The sequence below is a fragment of the Diadema antillarum genome, unplaced genomic scaffold (assembly GCF_040938485.1).
Source record: "Diadema antillarum isolate AM-2024a unplaced genomic scaffold, OU_Dant_1.0 seq00000347_RagTag, whole genome shotgun sequence".
NCBI classification, from domain to species: Eukaryota; Metazoa; Echinodermata; class Echinoidea; order Diadematoida; family Diadematidae; genus Diadema; species Diadema antillarum.
The window spans coordinates 200615-213837 of record NW_027271357.1 but is presented as its reverse complement, the minus strand read 5'-3'; the positions used below and the strand labels follow the sequence as shown (position 1 = coordinate 213837).

The 13223-nt window shown below is 38.7% G+C and overlaps 1 pseudogene; it reads left to right on the top strand.

Moving 5' to 3' along the window:
• The window catches only part of LOC139730984 (uncharacterized), a 28353-nt pseudogene extending 17846 nt beyond the window's left edge, over positions 1 to 10507 (top strand).
• The last annotated feature ends 2716 nt before the right edge of the window (positions 10508 to 13223 follow it).

The window sequence follows — 13223 nt, the reverse complement described above, 5'->3', positions numbered from 1 at the left end:
AAGAAGGCAATAAATGAAGAGAAAAAGAGAGGAAAGCTAGAAAAGTGGGGTAGTCAGAAGAATACAGGATATACCGTGTAGGGGCCAAAGAGCTAATCCCCCGTTCATTTAGAAAAAAAAATGGTGCTCAATCCACTTACAGAAAACCGCTCAGAATCTTTATGTCCAGCTCAAAGAGCAACGTACATGTCTTTTCTATCATTCGTTTATATTGTTCCTTGATTTCCAATCTCCAATACCTGCTGCAACACTTGCTTTAGATGAGTCTGATGTTTGAAGAAATAAAGATGCCTCATGATCCGATTAAAACAGAGAGAGATTTTAAAAAAAGTAATTCAATAGTCGTTCGAAGGATACATGCATTGCAGTATATGCCCCTCCCCCTCCCCCAACGATGAGAGCTGCTGATTACGAGGTACAAAAGATAATTAACAATTAAGGGCACAATTTAACTCTCATATTGTGCGCCTCCCCTTTCATTCGTAACCATGCAGGTAATTAAAGCTCACACGGGTAATCCGAGCAGCGTTTTTTGTGCCCGAATGGTTAGGCCTTGAACATGCCGAAAAGCTGACAACTCTCTTTTCTGTTTTCCTATAGCACAATAAAATACTCCATAACAATCACATAGTAATACTATGATAGTTACGGATTCGAGATGGCTCCACCTATTCACATTTAAAGTAATATATACTGTAACTGCCATTTGACGCAACGCGTAAATGAGTTGGATGATTACAATAAATAACTTTTCATACAAAGTTGTATGCAGAACGGACAGACCGAGTCGATCAAGAAACACAATTTTTCTTGTCAATGTGAAAACTGTTCAAACTCACATGACATTGATTAATTTCCTTGTTTTAAGTACCAAACAGCTAGCACAAATGACCTTGCATAGTCTCTTTTTTATTTCGTTAGTTTTTGTTATTTTTATCCTCCGTTCGGGATCGAAACAGTACAATTTTACTCAATAAAAGCGGACAGCAAGTTAACATAATTGTAACCACGCTCCCCAAACAAACGCCAGTCTATGTGATTTCAATGTCTTCATTATGTTGTTTGTCTGCCTCTCCGTACAGAACGCTCAATTTTACAAATTCAGCAGTCTTAACTTTGCACTTTCTGTATATTGGATGTATATCGGGTACAATCAAAAGTTTGGGTTGTGGAGATTTTTTCTTTACCGAACACATTGCTTTTTTCGTCCTTTGAAACCATGCATAATAAGATTTTTTTTTTCACTGAAGTACTACCAACCGAACAAGAAACTGTGTGTTTAAAAGCGGAAGAGAGGTCTGGTGTATATTCAACGTTGGGAATCATGCTTAACATCACCCGCCATGTGGCGTTGCTTGGCAAGGACAAAAAAGAAAAAAGAAAAAGAAGTGGAATAAAATAAAACGAAACAGAAGAAAACAAAAGTACTGGCAACCAGCTGAATCCATTGAACTACTCGTTGGCATGAAAGAAAACCTTCATCTTCTCTCATGCCAATCGCACGTATGTATGACAAACAAAAGGAAAAGCAATCTGCAGTAGAAAATCTTCTAGAATCTCACCGAATCCAAAGAAATGTCGTGCACTCTTTAGAAATGCTCAAATCCCACAAACAATAATCTTAAGTGTGTATTCTGTATGGAGCCTGGCCTAGGGGCCAGACTTCTATTTTGGTTCCCGTGGAGGAACTATCGTAGTGTTTTCTGGCAAGTCCCGTCTGGCAAAGGCCTTTTTATTTCAATTCTCAACTGCCGTTGATAAAAACATATCTTACGTTTTGATGCTCATGGTCATTGGTCCCAAACATCAGACATGTCATGGTATGTAGAGTCTTTGTTATATGCCTTGTTAATTATATCGTCTCCACTTGGACGCAGAAGAATTCTAAGCTCAATACTAGATACCACTCGCTCTTCTAAGATGTTGCCTTCTTGGCAACTACAGAGGGATCTCGTATGAAATTTACAATTTTCTCATGAGAATTGTTCCTTGAAAATTACGTGACGTTTGTAGTCAGTGGTCAGAAATGTGAATAATATACTAGAATATCAGGAATTGTTGGAAAAACTGAAGTAAATTAATGACGAGAGTCATAAAAACCAGTGAAAATCCAAGGCTGGCTTGCTACGTTTATTGAACGTATAAGATATATCCGTGCCACCTGATTGATGAGTATCATTATTAAATCTGCATTGATACTTCCTGATGTACTCTTCTTTCCCTTACTGCAGCCATCTTTTCTCACGGAATCACATCTCCTTGTTAACCGGGCCTTGTTTATTTGCCTGTCAATATTGCTTATATCAGTATACATGTATTACCTGTTCATCAAAATGCTGTAACAAAGAGCTCAACTTCATTCAAGGATGGTAGTTGTTGTTGTTTTTTTTTAATTCGATGCCCCATTCCAGAGCGGGTTGATAGATATCTATCAACCCGCTCTGCCCCATTCTGTTGACGCAATCATAGAAAAGTTATTGAAGAATGTGTAAGAGTGTGTAAGCTGCGAGGTTTCTGAGAAATACACAAATAAGAAGCACACTCCCCATTCTGGTAGCAAACACATGTTGCTCTTCACGAAGGAAGTCGTTAGATGAAAATTCGTCGTAAACATCACGGGACCTAATTTGACTAACCATCAGGCATCTAAAATGTCTTTATAGATCTTACACGTCTGAATGCATGTTAACTGTAAACACCGTCTATAGGAATGAATACATTTTATTTCAGACGGTGTTTTCGTTGCGGAAATTGTGTTGTGATTAAGGCACGAATGGGACTGCGTCTACGCTTTGGTTGTTTCATTCAATCTTTTTGCATATTGCTTTCACAACATGAAAGCAATTATGTTATCTTTAAATATTAACGAACATTACAAGGTAACTATGATTTTTGTCTCTGTCCAACTTGTAGCTATGGGCATCTTAAGTGCCGTCTGTCACTGTCTTCTTTTTTATGGACCTCATTTATAACCCTCCCTTCTTGATAAGTCGGCAAACCAGGTTACATGCTTCATCGAAAGAAATATATCATTCAAAGTATGTGTTCTAAGGGTGACAACGGAATATTGCTTATCGTACGTGCAATGTATCACGTGCAAGGGATTACAATTGAGCAGCAGACGACAACTACTTGAAACATCTCGTCACTATGACAACGTATCAATGGTGATTCTGCTCAAGGAGGGTCATGTCTCGCTATGAGTGACTCAGGTTTGTGTGGAGCCGCCGGCTATTCATGTTACCTTGAATAGTCAGCTTACAAATACAATATATATTTTTTTTTTCTTGTAAATCAACTGCCGTGATACATAGAATTTGATGATTGTTGTGAGTACAATTGATTTTTTTTTTCTCACCCCTTGCAATCCGAATGGAAATTATAAGAGTTGTATTGCAGCTGCACCGTGAGCAACATGCATTGTGATAGATACACAGAAATGAACAACAAAGACGATACACAGAAATGAACAACAAAGTTGGCTAACAAGCAATATAGACGGAGGAGGAGAAGGAGGAAGAGACAGAGAAAAAAAGAGAAGAATGAGTAAAACGAAGATGAGGAAAAGTGAAAGACGAATGTCAGTTTTCTCTTCACGCATAACTTTATATTTAACCTCTTTCATCTATCTGGCTCTCAGAGGAATGGTGCTAGGGTGAGATTTACGTGCGTATAGGTAGTGTGTAGAGAGAAAGTTTTGGATTGTTAAGGAGGGAGAGGGCTCTCGAGTGCCTTATATTGGTCCTGCAGTAAGAATTTTCTGCACTTGTCACGCTTCCCGTTGCGCCAGTAACGCTTCTGAAGGGCTGCTTCTGACAAACTTTACCACGTTATAGCATTTCACAACACATCGAGGCATTTTATCGTGGTACCTCCTGATTTCTTAGTGATCGACCAACCGCTCCAGGAGACAAAGGCGGGACAGAAGAGCTAATAGCTGCAAGCACTTATTCCTTCTGGTATTGTTTGCTTTGCAAATTATACTAATTGCGTGCGAAACAAATGAAGACAAAGCAAACGATCCCAAGTAGATAGGCGTCCAAACAGTCTTTTATTCCTACTTTTTGGATGTTTTCCGTCACACTTTGGGAGTGATTAAATTCCCCTGCATATCTCAATTGTATATATTTGCATGTTGGCATAAACTGGTTCACATCTTGGCATAAACTGAGCTATCAATTGACATGATTGATATTAGGCTATGTTGCAATGACTGACTTAGAAATATTATCCGCTGATATTTAGTTAGAAATCATCTATAACCCAGAGAGGAGACTTCCGCTCTCTGTAACTTAGTACATCAAACATTGAATGTTTGACGTGAAATGGCAATTAGAGGCGTGCGAGCGTTTCTGTCGTCTAGCAATAGACTCAGAAAAGGCAGCATAGCTTGTGTCAATATCAATCAATATTGTGTGCTAGATGGCCGTGGACTTGCCACAGAGGTCCACGTCATGCAAGTAGAACAATGTCAACAAACAACTTCTTCGCGTCCATGGCACAGCTTGTTTTGCCCAGAAGGTCAATTAAAACAAGCGTTGGTCAATGGGAATATATACCCCATCTCCCCCAACTCTCTCTCCTCTTCCTCTCTGCTTTCTGCCTCAACAATCAAAGAAACAAACAGAAAGGGTGGAACTAACTAATGGTTTGTGTTATTCAAAAGAATCGTAAAGGAAGGTAGAATGCATAATAGCTGCCTACACCCAAGGGCGTGAGACACTGCAATTTGTTAATTGACTCGCGTAAGATCAGAAACATTGTGAACCTTCAGATGTTTTATCATTGCATTTTGTCCTGAAATCATGTCATGATATGTGGCATATTTTGGTTTACTTTTGTTTACTTTATCATTTTTGTTCGCATGTTGCACTTGGTTCAATCTTTCATTCACTCATTTTCATTTCTTATTTCTCACACGGTAATAAAATGAACTTGCTCAGCCAGTGGCTGTTATTCTGCAAGTCCGGTCATATACAATATAACGGAAAAACATAGCAAAATACACAAAAATACCCACATATCACACATAAAGAAATATTACATACAGAGCATGAAGGAAATACAGACATTGACAAAAGATTGACAAAAACAACAAGCAATGATACTCATCGCATGATGAAATTGTATGACAGTCATTCTGGACGTTTCCATAATGAAAGATTGATTGTGTCATTTCAGGCCATTAACAAGAAAACATCTCTTCGAAGGAATAGAATTCAAATACCACTACAAAACAAAACATCGAAAGCGTATCAGCAGCAATGGGGAATAAAAGATTTTCATATCAATTGCTATGTGCTGTCAAAAAACAAACAAAGAAAATATGAAGAGCTACTTCCATCCAATTTGTTTCCAATTCCATCCAAATAGTTTGAAATGACAGACGGCTGTATGTACGGATATGAAAAACAAAACTGTGATGGTAAAGAATCATAGTCGTAATACATGTGTGTGACATGATGATTTGGGTTATCATATTTATGTGACCAATCACTTAATTAATTATCCATGTCTTTCCTTCTCTTTCAATCCGTTGCTAGGTTACAAGGAGGCGAGAACCGTGAAATGGAAATCGGTCCAAGAGAAGAAGCGCCCTCATCATCCATCGTCCATACAGCTTCCCGCTGTCTACGAGACGTGGGAGCAGCCTTCACGCCTTACTCGTCGAAAAGCCAAAGCTGCGAGCAGCGAGTCGACGCACGACTCGGTAGTGTCCCCTCGCTGTCAAGGCGCGAAGATTCGGACGGTGAGTGCCTCCTTACCTCACACGCATGTACACAGCCACATTTTATGCCTCAATTATTTAATGATATACATAATAATACCGCTTGTTTAGCACAGGTATGTGTTTCCCCCCATACATGTAATGGAATACAGATTCTTGCAGTTTGCCATTCACTAAACGTGAATATCATAATTATCATTCATTACTCGATATATCACTGTAACAACTTTGAACTGCGGCATGGCATTTTTCTCTCATCAGGAAAATCAAACATGAAAAAAACAACAGAGATATCAAACTAGGAATACATGAGCGAAATCGACCAGACATCGACACGGTTGTTGTGAGAGTTTAGCAGTATGTCCAATGTTACCTCGATATAATAAGATTTTCGCAGCTCTTTTCAACGGACACGAGTTTTCTACTAGTGTGACGATTGAGACCCAAACACAAACAGTGCATGGTCGCATGATAGTAGTGAGTAGAACTAACTAGTCATACCCCTCCTATATAATATATGATAACAATCATACGATATTCAGAAACATTTAATAATCTTTGCATGTGCAGGTCCCAGCAGGACCGTAAGTTCCGCCCCTCCCTCAAAGCCCGCCCCTAACGACCACGACAAACAATCGTCTGACGGTGCAGCTCTGATTGACAAGGGTGGTACCCCTCCCCGACTCCCCAAGCTTAACACGCTCGTCAATGGAGGTAAATATCACGATGCTTGATACCCCTAACCAGCTACATTGCAGATTCAATCACCACATGTTTGTTTTAATGCAATCATAGCATCATCTGAACAAGTGCTTTTATCCTTATATCAAGTAACATTCAGCGTCAGTCAATGAAGTACAAATGTGATCTCACTCTATGGATGATTGTTTTCCTATACGTCCATCTTCCTTTACTTCATGGCATCGTTATATACCCCTTTCCCCTTATATTCTTCTCCTCTTTCGTCTGCTCCTGTTTTTTCTTTAGAGCCACTGTCTATGCTTTTCCCTTTCTTCTTTAGTTCAGTTTATTTTATTTTAGCACGGAACCTGCTTCAGGCCATGGTTGTTCTTCAGCTGGTCCGTGCCTTCTGCCTCTCGTCCTCTTGATCCTTTCTATCTCTCATCTCCGAAGGTCTACAGAACCTTTTCGGAATGTGAAACAGAAGGATGCAGTCAAGAATGAGACACATTATTCGGCAATCAAGCAATTACAAAATCTCACAGTATCACATTAACTATGTGGCATTGCGGACAATATTATAATGATGTATAATATTTTTTTCTAATCTCTCGAAGCAAACAAATAGAAACTCAGGAAAATTTTTCATATGCATTTCTAACAAAAGTAATAGATTTTGAAAGACACTTTGGTCTAATATAAGAGTGGCTTATTATAGTCAAAATATTTAAACGCATTTACCAGTACCTAAACATTGAGCAACCAAATTCTTCGCAGTCCGTATTCTTTGAAGTTGCGTTTCAGCATTGCAGAAAGTCAGCAGTTACCACTTATCCTCACGTTTTTCTTCAGCAGTGAGTTCAGATTCATCCAGTGACAGTCCATCCGTACCACTCGACCATAGCAGGCCGAGAGATCGCGGAACGAAAACGGATAAGCCAGTGTCCAATGACGAAACCTCGGTGAATGCCACTACTACCCGTGACAAAGAGAAGTGAGTTTACGGTTTCAATTCTTCTTTGTTTGTTCATAAATCGTCATATGAAGCAGATTGTAGAAATCAAAGTAAAGTAGAGATGATATTCCTTCGTGAGATAGATTTATACTTAGAGCTTATAAAGCTTTACTGGGTACTAACAGCCAGTCCACCTTCAACGGCGAACTCTGATTATCGATGAATAGCTCTTTTTTTCAGGTAGACATTTGCCATAAAACTTATATCTAGAAAATACATGTAGTCTTATACAAATCAATTTCACGGAGAGTATATCTCAAGTAAATCGCGTATTGTGTTGGCGTTATGTTACATGAATTTCTTACATTACTTTATATATCATTTCAGGTTACCCAAAGCGTCAAAGAAAGCAGAAATTCACCATGCCAATGATGGTGCAGTATCACCAAAAAAGAAAGAGATTAAAATTACTTCACTCGAGAATGAAAAACCTCAAAGAGCGATAAACAACGAAAAGACGGCGCATGAGGCTCGACACAAACATTTATCAAATCGCGATAAACCGGAGAAAATTGACTCAGTTCCAGAAAAGACAGCTACTATATCAGTGAAGCCACACACGAAAACGTCTTCAACTGCCCAAGTTAAAACGAAGTCATCAGCAATTGATGATACGCAAACCAAATCGACACCTCCCAAACATGTGTCTGAAAGTAAACGTCCTCAGGTAGCTCTAGAAAAGAAGAGAGAAAAGTTAAAACCGAAAAAAGACGGTAACCCTACGGTACATTCCGATGCACATGGTATCGACAAACAAACTCTCAACAAGGCTAAAACAGAGAGCTCAATCTCCGTAGGAGCCATAGCTAGGAGCTCTCCTTTGCGGACTTCTGATACTCGAGATAGATCGACTCATCGTGTGAACGCGAGATCGAAGTCCGATGTTACGAAGCGAAAGCCACCGCTCCTAAGACGACAGACCAAACACGGACACTTCACCGCCAGCGGAGAATTCGTCGCCGCCAACGACGATGGTGAGCAAAGCGAGATTAGCGCGGTGACTGCAGCCACGAAAGACACCAAAACGTCAACAACATCTCGAAGAAGCCACGCGAGCAACGCATCGTCAGGGGCAAAGACAAAGGATGGTGCCAAGAAACCGTTTAAGAGGCGACCAGTCATCATCACTAAAAAGACGCTCGCGCGGCAAAAATTCTACAACTCGGTCTACAACAATCAACGATTCAAACTGCAGCGACAGGTGATCTTCCTGAAGAAGGTGGAAAATGCTCAGGAAAAGATTCATGACGATAGGGTACGACAGGCACAGGAACTAGAGAGGCGTAAGAGCGAGAGTATCGTCAAACAATATCAAGCCTTGAAGCACATTAGAGATCGATTCGACGAGGAACAGGTGAAACGGTTTTCACGACAATACGTGTCATGGCGGAGTGTGGAAACAGACCGTTTGAAAAGAAACAGTGTTGCCTACGGCCTGCCTGACAATATATACGAAGATCGGTACGACAAGACTCTCAAGGAACTCCCGACGACCAAGAAGGCACCACAGCAAAATTCTGGGGACAAAAAGTTTTCGCGATTCGCGAGATGGGTGAAGAATATCAAAAAGTTTGAACTGATTCTAAAACCAAACACCGGTGCCGGTCTGGAGGACTCCCTCCTGCAAAGCACAAAGGGGGCGCTCGTCGAAGGCAAGGATATTGTCGAGCTCCATGAATCAAGTGAAGACGGAGGTAAGAGAAAACTGAACTTTTAGATATTCAATTTTGAGGCAGTTCAAACAGTTATGAAACTCTGTCTTTTCCCCTATTAACCAAAGAATTGTGACCATTCAGTTTTACACTGTGTAGAATTGTAAATACGAAGTTAGAGTGACAGAACATAAGTTCGTGATCAATGACAGAAAGTTTCCATAACATATTGCTTCATTATCGAATGACCAAGTGCTTTTATCGCGAGTTATAATGAGTTTGTTAATCTCAAGTATCAACAGTCTTTTTTTGTCGCAATGCAGAAACAGAAACGATTTTTTTTAGTATATTGGTTACCTGAATGACTGTCCTCTATATGTTTCTGTATCGTCCTATAGGTGGGCGGACCAAACAGGTCAAGGTGCGAAATGTTCTAGGATCAGCACGACGTCTTCTCAAAGCCACTCAGGATATGGGTGAGTTACGAGCATTGCATTCTGATTCCATTTGTCACATCTAGCCCCAAGAGGGGGTCAGAATCCTATGCCATTTGTATCCTTAAAAGGGGCATTTCCAAGAATGTGGAACAAGCATTATAATCATGTATGGTTGGCCACCCGAGTGTGTGTGTGCGTGCGTGCGTGTGTGTGTGTGTGGGGGGGGGGGGGCATCCAACAAGTAGGCCTACCTGGTCCCATCCAATATTGCTGGTACCATCCAACACACCTTATTTCAACAAACCAATACAAGTTCACTGAATAAGCGCCTTGTAAACTTTGAAACGAACCAGAAATGCATAGAATTATAAACAGAAAAAATACATATAAATAAAGTGTTCAGCCATTCTACATTTGAAATGATACAAATCAGGATAGATCATCCAGTGGTATGTTTGACTCGCCTTATGTTATACAGTATATGTTCTCTTGCACGGTGTTGGTTACTCACCAAAATGACTGATTTGTTTATCCTAACATGGCATTACCAGTTGAGTTACCGGCTATTTACTCATTTTTGTTTTGTTTTTTGTTTTGTTTTGTTTTGTTTTGTTTTGTTTTTCTCTCTCTCCCTCTTGAAACCAGACGCAATTAGTGAAGTTTCAGATGAAGCCAGCGAAGATGAAAGGGAGAATGCCCGGCTTGGCATCACCGACTTCAACATCGACGACGACGACTTGTCATCGCTAGATTTGAGCGACGACGATGAGAAGGGGAAATGAATCGGCATTAATCCGTCCGAATGTCAGTTTTGTCATCTAGATGACGTCATCAGTGCCAAAAGCATATCCTGTATCATTAGACGCTCGTTTTTCAATAAATCGCATAGGCCTATTTAATTAGAAAATCTTTTCTAGTGTGACGATCATGCTGTGTTTGATTTCTGTACGTTGTATATCCGTCCTTCATATCCACCAACATTCCTTTAGTTATCCTCGACAGGCTAGTCTCAAATCAGACTTTGTAAACCTCTTCTTTCTTACCTATGTGATGTTATTCCTCATAAGATACTCTTTAATATATTCATGTACATTTTCCCCATGGGAGCTTTGTTGAAATTTTTAATACACGCATAGTCTTATAACAAAGAGCTTGTGTGTAAAAGACATCACTGAATATGAGTGGTCAGGTATAATTCTCTTACTTCCACTCAAAGTAGATGTAGATTTTTTTCTTTGCTAACATACCTACATGTTTGAACATACAGAATGTATCAATATGCGAGACAACTCTTTGCAGCCGAGTGCCCAACTCTTGAAGATATGTGATAATGTCCAGGGGATTTTCAAAGTTTTGAAAATCATACAGAGTAAATATGGTTTGTGTTGTTATAACAACATCGATGATTATCGCAAGTGGATATGAACGCGATATCCCTATATGCTTTTGTTTCAGTATATCTTGAAGAAAAAAAACCAAAACTCTATACATGTCCTGTAAAAGTGTTTATTGAGCCCGGCTGACATAATGATATCTATAGAAATGCACTACAGGGTATTTTAAGGGTTCTGAGTAAGTGCCAGTATTTGACTTTCTACACAGTTTGTTCCCTCCGACTCTAAATATCTCTTGATAGTTGGAACTACGCATTACATATTATACTGTGTACTATTACAACATTAAACCAAAGAGCTCCTTGATTAAACCAAATTTGTTGCAACTAAAATGTTATATAGGCAGCCTATGTGTTTTCAATTTATTGAAAAGGTTCTTAGGATTAATTGAGAACCACATGTTTGTTGTCGTGGAAAGTTTTAACGGGATGAGCTGCTAATACTTTTCCTGACATAGCACTTCTAGTGAAAATTGAAATTTGCGTGAATAATTAGTTCTAGCTCTCCTCATAGGAATGCAGATACAACTCTTTACATGTTTATTGTTCTCAGTGAGCTACAAATCAGTTAAAATTTAGTCTACATCATCCAAATCAATATGATTAAAATAACATGTATGCTTCACAGGATATACATTGTACAGCTACGGTTTCTTGTTTCTTAAAGCATTTATTAACTCAAGGTGTGAAAGGAAACGTGAGAAATGCTGTATAATAAAGGCAAAGGTACATTTTGTACTAGAATACACTGAAAAATGAGGGGAAAAAAAGAAACAAAATTATTCAGAAACCAAGAAAAGAGAGTGAAATCAACCTACAAAAAAAAATCACTAGAATGGGGGAAAGAAGTATTGACCCGTTGCAGTTCAGTGAACAACTCTGAAGTCTATCCCAATTCTCAATACTCTCAATGCTTTCATATTGGAGCTCAGCGAGACAAACAGGTCAATTTTATGTAAAGGCAACTTCTGATTACCTAAACTTTGCATTCTCTGATAAGAAAACAAAGACTTCTTGTATATGTATGTTGTGATTTCCCATTTGTGTGTTGCCCTATTTATGTTGAAATATTAGTTAGAAATAATTTTGTTCATTTGGTAGGTCAATGTGTGTGAATATTTACATAGAACAAACTGACTTTTAATGTTTGTGTAGAATGAGAATCAAACACCAATTCAGGGGTGTGTGAACAAAAGAATCATATTTTGATACCATTAATTAAAACACTGCTGAACAAATCATAGTGAAATGTACATGTGTTTTGTATCTATTAAATAAGACTAATGTGACATGAAGATGAGCAATTATACTTGTGAGAATGTGTGGAGAGAGAGAGAGAGAAAGAGAGAAAGAGACAGACAGACAAACCAAAGATATAGAGGGAGAGAGGTCGAAGGTCACAGGCTAACAAAAACATTTCCAAAACAATAATTCAGAAAGTTACTTCTACCAAAACAGAAATCTTTTTATGTGACATCACTTGTATGGAAGTTGTTTGTTTTCCTAAGTTTGATGATGAATATACATCCAATCACTGGAAATTCTTTCTTTTTTTCTAACTCTGATGGGGAAAGGTAAAGAAGTTTAAATGAAGTTGATAAATTCTTTGCCTATTGAAAGGGGTATGGCAGTATGTTTATCAGAAAGCTTTGTTAAGATGATAATTAGGACATTTCCTGTTTAAACTGATAAATCACGCAATCCTCATTTCTTTCTCTCTCACCCAGTTCTCAGATTTCCTATGGACATTATTTTTTTGAATGCACAAATGAAAACGAATCACATGAAATACATTCGGGTATCAATACGCATCAACAACTCTTCAACCTGATGAAATATCTCTTCTCAATCTACTTTGTACTCCAATCATGTAATTTTTAAGATAAAAATGTGGGTGTGAGTTTGTGTTTGTGTGTCTGTGTAAACTTGTGTCTGTATCACTTTAAATTTCTAGACAAGCCCAATAAGGATGGCAGTACATGCATCTTACTAAGTTGCCAGTGTAAGCAATCCATGTACAACTCAAATTATCCAGGGAAGGTGTGGAGTTTCTCAGAATGACTTTCAGATTCTGCTTCATTAAATGTTGTCTTGAAGTCACAGAGGAAACATGTCAACACACAGATAATTAATAACAAATATACAAGAGAAAATTGATACATATTCAATCTTTAATACTTTGGAAGATATATGTATGTACATTGTAATGTACACTGTATATGTAAAAGAGTAACATTGTCAAGAATATAAGACAATAAGAGAGTGATGGCAAACAACATATTCACATCATCTTTGGTTATACAGCATATGCGAAACG